The sequence below is a fragment of the Sus scrofa genome, chromosome 7, assembly GCF_000003025.6.
Source record: "Sus scrofa isolate TJ Tabasco breed Duroc chromosome 7, Sscrofa11.1, whole genome shotgun sequence".
NCBI classification, from domain to species: Eukaryota; Metazoa; Chordata; class Mammalia; order Artiodactyla; family Suidae; genus Sus; species Sus scrofa.
In genome coordinates, this window is record NC_010449.5 from 74,285,257 (window position 1) to 74,297,593 (window position 12,337).

Sequence of the window (12,337 nt, forward strand, 5' to 3'; positions counted from 1 at the left end):
AGTAACTACATTACACTAGTATGCTGCTAAAATTATCAAAAAAATAACTAGATGTTAATTAGGTTTCATTATTGAAGCCTAAACATTTTAAAATATACTTCTAAAATCACCACCCTAATAAGACAAATATTTTTTTATCCAGGGGGGTACATCATCTTGTTTGCTCTCTCAGCAATATTCAACAATGCTGACCATACCTTCCTTCTTGAAATACTATTTTCTTTGTTCCAGCATTACTCAACATCTCTCCAGCCTGGTAGTCACCTTTGATAGCTCCTCCTCCTCCTCCATAATTCCTCGGCACTGAAAATGAGCTTTTCCTCTAGTCATTCTATACTTACTCTATACAAGAGCACCAAATGCCATCTAAATGCTAATGACTGCCAAATATGTGATTTCCAACCAGATCTGTTTCCTGAGTTCCAAAACTGTATATTCAACTGTTTATCTGACTCTTTCACTTAGTCCTCTGACAAGATTTCAACTTTATTTCCAAATGGATTTTTAAGCTTTCCTTCCTAAATTTCTAACTACACCAAATATGTCAATGACATCACCATTTATCTAGCGGTTTAAGAAAGTAGTGTCAAGGTTGTAGTTAATGTTTCCATTCTTTTTCCAAACCCACTAGTAGATTTTTTTTTTTTTAACCTCCAGATAATAGCTCTACCTGTCCTCTTCACCTCCCTCGTTTTAAGTCTCATCTAAACCACTTCCACCTCTCACATGGACTTCTGCAATAGTCTCCAACATGGTTTTCCTTCTCCCACTCTTATTTATTTTAACCCATTTCCCACATAGCACAAAAAGTTCTTAAAATGTAAACAGTTTCCTCCCATTCCTCTGTTTAAGAAGCTTCAATGACTTCGCATAAAAATAAAACAATAAATCCTAAAGGCATCATATGATCTGGTTCCATTCTCATTTCATTGTGCTCCTGGTCCTTCCCCCACTTCTGCAATGGCATCAAACCTTTTCACTTCTCTGAGTTTCTGCTCCTCTGTTCTTGGCCTTTCTGTCTGGAATGCTGTCCCTAAGACTTCCCTTGTCTATCTCTGATTCTTCCTTCACTTCCTTACAGAGGTTTCCCTGATGAACACCCTCTTCCCCAAACCAGCTTAGGGCCCCTATTATACATAATACCCTTACCTCATAGCATGAGTCATAGTTTATACTGTGTATCTACTTATTGTACAGCTTTATTCTGCATCAGACTGTGAAGTCCCTATGTCAGGATTCCTATTTGTCTTTTTCACTGCTGTATCCCCAGTGTCTACCACAGGGCCTAGTCCACGGTAAATTTTTATTTAAAAAAAAAAAATGCATTGAAATTAGTTGATTTATGATGGTGTGTGAATTTCTGCTTTACAGATTGATTTTTTTTTTTCTTTTTATGGCTACATCTGCGGCATATGGAAGTTCCCAAACTAGGGGTCAAATCAGAGCTGCAGCTGCTGGCCTATGCCACAACCACAGCAATACCCTTTCACTTAATAATGGCATCATTAACCTACTAGTGCGGCCAGGGATTGAACCTGCATCCTCATGGATACTAGTCGGGTTCTTAACCCACTGAGCCACAGTGGGAACCCCCAGTGTAATATTTTAATATTGGATGTCTGATTAGTTGCAATAATACATTTATACAATTTCATGTACAGAACTTTTTACAAAATTAAGCTGGTTTCATAACCAGTTTGTTATCCCAGTTATTGTTTATAAAAGATACATAATATTTCATCAAATAAATAAGACAAAATGCGCTTAATTATTCCCTGTTATCTGATAAGTGTTACCTATTTTGGCTATTTTAATTAGGCTATTATAATAGAGCTGTTTCCTTGAGAAACTCACAGAGGCGGGAAACACAGGGTTACAATTTCTGATTATTTTCCCTCATAGGATCACCTGTTGTTCTTTGAAAGTTTATAACACCTGCCAGTACCTCCCAAATGACTGACCTTGAATAATTCAGTCAAACTTTTTAAATACTTATCAAAGAAAACATGCTTAATCTGTGTGAACTTCACTCCTACAACAGTCTCCCCATGTGGATCATCTACCCATTTTATGAGTCGTAACAGTATTGACACTTGTAAAGTCTAATTTCTTGTAAGTCCTGAAGTCCTAGGAACATTTCCCATTATATTTTATGTGTGGTAAAATTGTAATGATACAAGGATGTCTGTTGGGAAGATATCTCATTGTGAATATGACATCGTAAATATGATCTAGAGCAAAGGTTTTTAATTGATTCAGCTATCAAGAGTAATAAAATGACTTGTTCTTTTAACTTGTAACTTGCACTCAGAAACTTTGCCTTTACTCAAGGATGCATTACAAAAACTTGAATTAAGAACACTAAATACCATTCAATAAGATTTATTCTTAAAGCAAAGATACTAGAATCTGAAAGATGTTTTTAAAATACCCCTTTTAAAGAAAAAAAAAAGAATATATTCACTTTCAAGTGGGAATTGACATAGGTCAGCAAATGGGTGAGGAGGTATTCCTTTCAGAACTCACAGAATTTTTTTTTTTTTTTTTGGTCTTTTTAGGGCCACACCTGCTGCATATGGAAATTCCCCAGGCTAGGGATTGAATAGGAGCTGCAGTTGCCAGCCTATACCACGGCAACTCCAGATCTGAACTGTATATGTTGCCTATGCCACAGCTTGCCGCAATGCTGGATCCTTAATCCACTGAGTAAGGCCAGGGATTGAACCTGCATCCTCACGGATACTATGTTGGGATTTAACCCACTGAGCCACAGCGGGAACTCCCCTCACAGCATGGTTTTTAAAGCCAGGGGTCAAGGCCCTAGCAGACAGAATTATGATTCTATTGCAGAAAAAAACCCTGCTTTGGGCTAATTCTGGATGGTCAGTGCTGTGATGGGGTGGATTTGAATTTGATCTGGTCCAGTTAGCTCTGGGACAATGACAGTTCCACTCAATGCATTTGAGCTCTTTGGGGATGGACCTGATGTGTCCCTGGGTTCCTGTTTCAAATAGGCTCAAGTCCACCCCAGGGCTCGACTCACTTTTTCCAGAAATATTTACTTCACTAATGGAGTTCTTTCTTCCCATTCTCCCTTCCTTCCTTTCAATTAATAAATAAGGGTTTCTTTTTGCCAGGGCCCACTGTTCTGGACATTCTAAAGAAGGTTCTGGCAAATCTTAAGCCTCAAGCAGGATGGATTAGACTTGTGCAAACACACTTGCACAGTGTAAACAGATACAAGTAAGAGCCAAAGGTAAGATCCGGGTAAATGAGTGAGCGATGCCTCTGACTGACACAATCGGTAAAGATTTCCACAGAGCAGGCATTTCAGACAGCTCTGAGAAAGACCGGTTAGGATTTCAATAGGCAAAGATGAGGCCTGCAGACTGGGGTCAGAAAAGGCGTCCAGGGCAAAGGAAATAGAGTTCACCATTAAAGTGCTTTTTATTTTCTCCTTGTCTTTCTTAACTTGCTGCCCTGGGGCAGTGCTTCTTAAACTTTAATGTCCAAGTGAATTACCTGAGAGTCTGGTGAAAATGCAGATTTGGATTCACTAGCTCTGGGTAAACAGAAATCTGCATTTCTAACTGCTGAAGCTGCTGGTCTGAAAAGTGCACTTTGACTAGCAAAGTCCTAAGCCACAAGTTTCCAAGACGAGAACAACAGCAGTGGGGAATTAAAGGGCCACCTACATCTGGGCAGGTCCATTTGGTCTGAAGAGCTTCTGAAGACACAGCAGTAGGAGTTTCTTTTCACTGGTAGTCTCAGGAATGGCTCAGGGGCCATAACAAACAGAAGAGAAAGCGCTCGCCGCTGCAACAGAATGACCTGTCCTCACATTGTGAATGGATTGCATCATTCTATCCTCTAAACCAGCAGCACAGAGACTCTGGGAGAGAGAGCAGCTCTGTGTGTCCAGGCAGAATAAGGCATTCTTTGTTAGTTCAAAGCCTAGCAGCTTTTCTGGATCTTGGTGGAGAACGTCATTTTAAAACAAAAGAAAGTCTTTCAAAAATATTTCTGAGATAAAGGAAGGAGGAATTAGGACAGTTTGGTCTTAAGTCTTAATAAGTACAAATGTTGAAACCTCTAAACCATCAATCACCAATCCCCATCCCCCTCAAACACTTAAAAATTTTTCTTTGGGAGTTGCCGTCGTGGCGCAGTGGTGAACGAATCCGACTAGGAACCATGAGGTTGCGGGTTCGGTCCCTGCCCTTGCTCAGTGGGTTAACGATCTGGCGTTGCCGTGAGCTGTGGTATAGGTTGCAGACGCGGCTCGGATCCCGCGTTGCTGTGGCTCTGGCGTAGGCTGGTGGCTGTGGCTCCGATTGGACCCCTAGCCTGGGAACCTCCATATGCCGCAGGGGCGGCCCAAGAAATAGCAAAAAAAAAAAAAAAAAAAAAAAAAAAAAAAAATTTCTTTGGAAATAGGTGAGACACTAGAACATCTGAATAGGAAAAGTAGAAATTTTGTAAAAAGCACTTTCTATATAGGTAAAATTGTTTGAAAATAGGAATGCTATATTGCACTGCATCTGTGAAGGTAAAATATGATTACTATAGCAGAGGCAGAGCTTCTTATAAACAGCTCAGATCGAAAATCCAAAATACAGTATTGATTTCCCCCTTTCATTTTTCTGGGAGCTACCAAGATGGGTGGTCATGGGTGATTTAGCACTTGCCATGGACCAGGTTCTGTGGTAGGTATATTCCATGTGTGTTCCCTTTTAATCCTTCAGTTAAAATCATAAGTATACAGTAATATGCATTATGTTGGAGATAAGGTATTTAAGTTTTGCCTAATGTTATAAACAAGAAGGAGCCAGAGGTACAGCCAAAAATAAATTAAATAAATAAATACAAGGAGTTGAAGCAGAAGTTCACATCTAAGCTGTCTAAAATAAAATTCATGTCCCTTCTACAACAGCATAGACATATTAAACAATAGTTTAATAACAGACAACTAAGTCCAGGATGTAATCAAGTCTTTGCAAGACTAAAACTTCTTTGGTTTCATTCTTTTCAAAGAACCGTTTCTTGTTTTCGTCTATGTCTTATCTATATGTTGGTATATTAAAGCTGAAGCAGCTTAGGGAATAAAGTAATATCGTTAGAAAAACAGAAAGAAGCTTTGAGAAAAATGGAAGACCAATAAAGATGAAAGAGAAGAATGAGAACAGCAATTTTCTATGACTCTCAGTAATGTTCTCTTATAATGGACTCCGCCCCACCATAAATTTCATGTCCATAATTAATGTTTACCCTAGGTCATAAAGGCAGAGGAGAAAAAGAAACTAGAAGCTTAGTAAGTCAGGAACAGGATGTTGTCCCATGGCAACTCGGTCAAAAAAGAAGATGGACTCAGTCATAAACCAGCTAGAATCCTTAAAAAGTAAAACGACAGACCAAGACTAATTGTATAGGAAACAGAATAGGGTCCCAAGCATAAGCTCCATAAACCCATTGAATTCAGCCAGTCTCCCAGACCCCACTGCATCCACATCATGAAAAACGGGAGGCTTCATTCTCAGTCTACAAATGATAGTACCTACATGCATGAGCCACAGACCTACCTCAGCCTGGGGATGGTTGAAGCTATTGCCAAGGGAACCACTGTGGAAAGGAAAAAGAAACACAAAACTTCAAAAGAACCCATAGTTTTCAAAGAGGATGGAAAGAAATTATAAACTATAGAATGATAGGGAATGGAACTAAAAGTTCCTCTTCCTTAATATAGTGTTTCTATCCCTCACAGCCAGAATTGTTTCTCTTGTCACTTTTCATACTCCAGAATGCTATTATAGAAATATTTCTTTGAGACCTCAAAACACTCTTAAAATTGCATATATCTTGAAAAGTTGATAGTTTTTTTCCACAGATGAGTGAATTAATCGTTACTTTATTCAGTTCTAACTTGCAGTGTGCTGAAGGAACGCTGATTGTCAAGACTAGAAAGCAACAGCCAAGCTGGGTGAGGTAGGGGTATTAAATCCTCCTTCTACAGCCCTGGACAACCTAGGACACCTAAATCTCTTGGTGTTTTAGGTTGAGGTTGATAATGGGTATTACGGGTTTCAGGAGAACTCTAGGTGCACTCAATTTTTTTCTTGTACCCCCTCCATGCTCAGAAGGAGGGTTTTACCATGTGATGTGGTATTGTTATTGCCATGAGTTGACTTGTGCCGTAAGATTTCTCTAATTTCATGGTTTCCTTTTCTATTCCAGAATAGTCATTTAAAAGTCTGTAATTTGGCATCTAGATGAACTATATAAGGTATTTTTCACTTCTACAGTTTGATTAGACTTTAAGGAAAACATCAACTATGCTTATTCTCATGCTTGTAGGCTATTTATGTAACTATATGCAAGAGACTGGCAACAATAATTTTTGGGGAGAGAAACATTTTTTCTCTTTACTGAGCTTTTCTTGCATTGAGCTTCTTTTTAATAACATGTACTATTTACTACTAATAATAAAAATAATTAAAAAACAAATACAAATTAGTTTAAGATTTAAGTAGACAAAACATTTTACTTGTAAAAGCAGAGCCCCTCCCTTTATAAATGTTTGCTTCCTCTTCCTCTTGCTCTTCTGTACAAACTTATCATTGTTGCGATTTTTAAAAAGTCTAAGGAACTATAGGAGGTGGAACAGAGATACAGAAGATTTTGATGATGGAAATTGCTATTTATTCTACAGATATTTATAATTACCTGTTATGCGATAGGTCCTGGGCTAGGCACTTCTTCCTTTCTCTAACTTCTAGAGGGTTTCCTTGTGTAAACACTCTGCATTTTTTTCCCCCTTCCTTTGAGAGTTCTGCATGGTTAAAATATTTCCCATAGATAAGTGGTGGTCTGTTCTTCAGAAATCCAGCAACCAGTGAGCTCACCTGCCATACGCCCTGGACGTGCCCTGCTCCCTCCCTGCAAAAATTGAGCTCACCTGCAGGGAACTGAGGGACGTCCCAGGTGTCAGGTTGAGGCAGAGACTACACTGATTACCTGCAGGTGAGAGAGGGTAGTTGTGCGGGGTGTAGAGGTTATTTTGAGCTAGATAAAAGATAAATACTGAGAACATAAAAAGGAAGATTAAAAGAAAGGGACATGGTGGAAGGGTGGTAGCAATAGAAACTAGTACAGAAGCATTTTTTTTTTTCCTTTCACTTTTACTGATATAATTGACATACAGCACTGTATAAGTAAGTTCAAGGTGTACAGCATAGCTTATTTGACTTACATACATCATGAAATAATTATCACAATAAATTTAGTGAACATCCATCATTTCATACAGATACAAAATCCCTTGTGATAAGAACTCGTAGGATTTTCTCTCTTAACAATTTTCATATGTACTATATAGTAGTGTTAATTATATTTATCATGTTTTACATTACATACCTAGCACTTATTTATCTTATAACTGGAAGTCTGTACCTTTTGACTGCTTTCAGCCAAAACGGCTGGCCTTTGGTAACCACAAATCCGATCTCTTTTTCTGTGAGTTTGTTTGTTTTTGAGGTCCAATGGATCTACAACACTATGTTAGTTCCTGTTATACAACATGGTGATTCAATATTTCTATACATTTCAAAGTGATCACCATGATAAGTCTGGTTACCATCTGTCACCATACTAAGATATTACATAGTTACTAACTATATTCCCCACACTGTACATTTCATACCTGTGACTCATTTATCTTGCAACTTGAAGTCTGTACCTCTTAATCTCCCTCTCCTATTTCTTTCTGTACAGGAACATCTCAATTCACAAAACTGTTGAATTACCCAAATTCCGAAGATTTGTAAACAGAATCCCGAACATGAGAGAGCTTGCTAAATCAAAGACACTTGGCTACTTCAGACAGGATTTATAAAAATGTAGAACTTCCTTGTTTAAATTCAGATTTCATATAATGATGTGTAGATAAGAACAATGCCTTATATTTGCTTAAATTCTCAGTTTTCAAAGCCCTTACACATACATTACTTCTCTGAATGCTCACAAAAATGCTGCGAGAATTGTTTTCCATTTCACAGATGAAGAAAGTACAGTTTAGGAGGGGAGCGACTTGCCCATAGAAACCTGGTAGAAAATAACTGAGGCTTAGACCCAAAAGCCCTACCTGTTGGCACTAAGCTAGCCCTTCCATGAGCCTCTCCAGAAATAAGCAGAGCGCATGAGAATTTATTAGGAAAAGCCCTCTGATTTTCAAAAAGCACAACAGTGAATATGCCCTAAATTTCCCCATTTCTCCCACTCTTTTTCCCTCCAAACCATCTTTCTGGCTCTGCAGTGGAACTCATTTTCCTAGAGTTCAGTTATTACTCCAGCATCTCTGCTAGCTTCACACAGCCTACAAAATGAACTTCAGGCTCCACAAATTGGCAACCAAGGCCTCCGCCTTGGCTCCCATCCACTACTCCAACCCTCTTTCCCATTTCAGTACAGCTATTTCCTGCCCCTTACTCTCTAATCAAGCAGACCAGTACCACCATCTAACATCCCAGCAAGGGCTAGGTTAGGATGAGGTGAGCCCCAACAGGACATCAAAGAACTCAATAATCAAGGTAAATGTTTCCACACAACATTTTAAAAAGTTCATGCAAAAATGCCAAAAAAAAAAAAAAAAAAAAAATCCAAATTTAAAATGAAGACAGGGTCTTATTACTAGTTTTCCCTTTTTTCCAAACTCCACAATGCCTCAGTAGAGTACTGTTACAGATCCCACCTGGTTATTTTTATTAATGGTTTCCCAAGGGTTACTTCTCACACCCTTTCTGCATCAGTAACTTACTTCTCTTCTTGAATGCTTCAGCATTTATCTGCAGCCCTCTTTTGCCTGGAAAACCTACTTCCCTTAGTAACTGGTCATACTTTGATCGCAATCTGAATCATCTTGGATACTCTCCAATGTCTTCCCAAACCACAGTGGGCACTCAGCTCCTCTTTGTTAAAAGAATGCACAAGTCACAATTCTCAAATTGGCTGGCTGTGAGTTGAGCAGAGAAGGGGAACTCAGATATGTTTTCTTTGGCTCAGAGTGTTTTTAAAAAACTGAATTTGTTGTCAAGATTTTAAAATGAGTATAATTTACATGAAAAAAATCGAAATTTCTGTCAATTCTTGAAAAAATCAGAAAATCTAGACAAAGCAGGCCAGATTCTTCCAGGAAAGGGAGTTTGGAGCCCAGGGGCTCTGCCTTCATAGTTCTCTGCAGTTTGCCACCTCCTACCCGTTTCACTCACATTGCCGGCCAGGCCCTATTAGCGCTTTGAGTTTGCAACCCTAGGCGTGAAGAAAAGCGTGCACAGGATAAAAGCCATCTGTTTGTCCCTCTGGGAGAATAAATGTTTCCTCGTAGTCTTTTCCAGGCTTGCAGAGAGGTTCACGGTAGCAGCTCACCTTTCTAACCCGCAAACTTCCGACAACCCGTGAAACTTGCAAGGCCCTCCGCACTCTGTTCCTCCCCCCGCCCTTGGCTCCAGGGTCTTCTTCCTGGGACCCGCCCTCCCCTCCCTCCCCCACCCGAGCCGCTCCGGAGCCTGGGGCGGGTAAGCGGCCCCCAGCTAAGCGATCTGCCCCGGGCCGGGGCGCTGGGGCTCGCCCACGGCGGCACTGGGCATGCTCAGAGGCGGCCGCGGGGGCAGCTTTGCCTCGCAGGCGCTCGCAGGCGCTCGCACTCGGCGGCGGGCGGGCGCGCGGCTGCAGCTGGAGCTCCAGCGCCGGTAGTTGGAGTTGCCGGGAGTTTCCCCCCCTCCCGCGCCCAATCCCTCCCTCCTCGCGCGCGGCGGCGGGAGCCGGCGCGGGAGGCGCGAGCGGCGGCCAGCCAGCACCCGGGCCGGCCGATCCTTGTCCAGAGCCCGGAGCCCCGCGCGGGGCAGCTCCTGGGGAGGAGCCTCGCCGTCTGGGACGCGTGCCACGCACTGGTACTCCCGCGGCACAAACTGGGCTGCACGGTAGGGCTGGGGCATGGGGAGTCAGGCGGGTGAGGCAGAGCCCAGGCCGGGGGCCGGGGCGGGGGGGGGATGCGACTGCAGCAGCCACGACGATTGGGGCGTCTGGCGCTCTGATGCGGGTGACCGGATCAGGGACCCCGCTACTGGGCGGGGAGAGTAAGCAGGCGCCCAGAGAGATACTTTCAGGATTGCGGGCTGCAGGATAGGGGCTGCGCGTCCCGGCGCGGCTGCTTTCGTGCGCGCGATGAGAGACTGGGGTCCCTCGTTCTCTCTAAGCCTGGGACCCAGTGTGCGGGCCGGGCTGGGCGAGCCGCAGAGCGGAGCAGTTTCCTCCGAGAAAGTTGGGGATGGAGCCCTTCTTTCCTCACTGTCCCCGAGATAGGGTGGGTCGCCAAGGTACCACCCCGTGGCTCCCAGTGTGGAGGAGCTGAGTGGGTCACTGCGCCCCTGAGCTGAGTTCCTCCACCCCCGGCTAAAATACACAAATTACCCAGATCTTCGCTTCTCTGGCGTCTTCTAGGAAAATTATTCCTGCCAAAACTGAGGTATGTTCTCTGGGCGGGCATGGCTCCCTGCCTCCGGGACGCTTAGCTGGGAGACGCCCCCTCCCCAACCTCAGCCGTGGTCAAGGGCGCCGGGTTCCCAGTAAGCGCTTATGGTGCGCGGCGGAATGGAGCCTGACACACATGGCGGGGAACGTGGGGTAGGTGGATGGCCCGATTTTTCCTTCAGCCTTTTCTCAGTTTTTCAACACCCCAGCAATCCCACCCGGTTTATCTTCGCGGAAGACTGGACCTGGAGGGAAGGGCCAGGCAGGGAGTTTGGGTTAACATAGTGCCTCAGGAGAGGATGCCCGAGTTCTGTCTGGCTTGGGCTTCAGCCCCAGGACTTCATAACAAACCCTCTCCCCTTTCTGTTATTCTTCTCAGGGACGGGGTGGAGGGGAAGACATAGGGGTGGTGGGTGCCCAAGAATGTACATTTCATCCTACCATCTCCTAAGATTGTGTTCTGGGCGATCCCGGGACCCCGGAGCTGACATTGTGTAGGTTACCGGTGTGGAGGATGCTGACAGTTTCTCCTAGCTCTACTTTTTTCACTTCTTGTTTTGAGTTTTGGGGTTTTGCCTACACACGAGTCAGAGCTGCTCTGTCATAACCTGGGGGGTGGAGGAGCTTCAGCCTGGCAGTGAGCCGCTGTTCGCCTCCGAGGCTGCTAGTGGGAATTTGTCCAGAAATGATTATGGAGGCTAGAAATATGCCTCTCTCTCTCTCCTTTTTTTTTTTCCACTTTTGGCTGAACACCTTGGCTGTTGGGTTTGTGTGTTAAGTTCTTAAAGGAGAACCCACACAGTGCTCAAGCCATGTTTTAGGGGCTCGTCATGTCTGCTACATGCTTTTCTCTTTGATTTTTCCCGGGGTGAGGGGGTGAGGGGAGAGAAATCTGTTTGAGGGTATATTTCCAAGTGTGGAAATCACCTGGCATTGGTACACAGTTTCTAGAGTGAGATAGACTTGAGGTCGAGTTTTAGATTTACAGCTTGATTACTATGCTGATGAACAAATTGTTAGACACTTTGAACTTCAGTTTTCCCTTCTGTCAAATGGGGATAATAATGGCTTCCTTTCATTGCAGGGTCGTTGGGAGACTTGGGAGAGAAAATGGACATGGATTGTGCTAAGAAAACTTTAAAACACCATTCATGTCTTATTGTGACTGTGCTCTTTACTCAATTTTTTTAAATTAATTCTTTTAATTATAACAAGCCACCTAAGTCTTCTACCCTCTATCCACTCCTTATTGGAATGTTTCATTTCTCAAGTCTTTGGAATTAGTTCTTTATTTTCTTTTTTCTCTTCCCTTAAATCCATCTCTCTTTTGATTTTAAGGGTTGAGGCTCCAGTCCTCATGTTTATCTGAAGGAAGCAGTGTGGTGTAGATTAGGAGATGGGGTGGGGATGCCTTATCAGTGTTTAGAGTCCTCGGCCCCAGCATTGACGTGTTAGCAAGGCCCCAGTTTGAGATCCAAGGGTAATGAAGGAGTCAGTAGACCCTGGACTGGAGCTCTGGCTTGGTCTCCAACAGTGACCTTGAACTAAGGACTCAACCCCTCATCAGTGGAATCAGTCTGTGCGATTGAGGGTCAGTGCTGATCAAAGGCAAGAACAGGTGAGACTGCCTCTCACTCAGTTAATGTGGGTTTAATTAGGCTCCTGACCCCCCCCCCCCAGGTACCGCATCTTCCCTAATCCTGCAGCAGTGTCTCAAACAGGAGCATCAGAATCCCCTGAAGGCTTTGTTAAACTACAGATACCTGGGCTGCACTGCCAAAGCCTCAGATTCTGTGGGTCTAGGCTCGGGGATTGC

General features: G+C 43.1%; 1 protein-coding gene across 5 annotated transcripts in view; it reads left to right on the forward strand.

The window, feature by feature from the left end:
- STXBP6 (syntaxin binding protein 6) overlaps positions 9,603 to 12,337 on the forward strand; it is a 256,512-nt gene continuing 253,777 nt past the window's right edge. The window contains exon 1 of one of the 5 annotated variants that reach the window (XM_005666215.2): positions 9,603 to 9,971. The gene's annotated coding sequence lies outside the window, so the exon portion shown is untranslated. The other 4 variants (XM_005666218.3, XM_005666216.3, XM_021098208.1 and 1 more) reach the window with 4 other exon arrangements.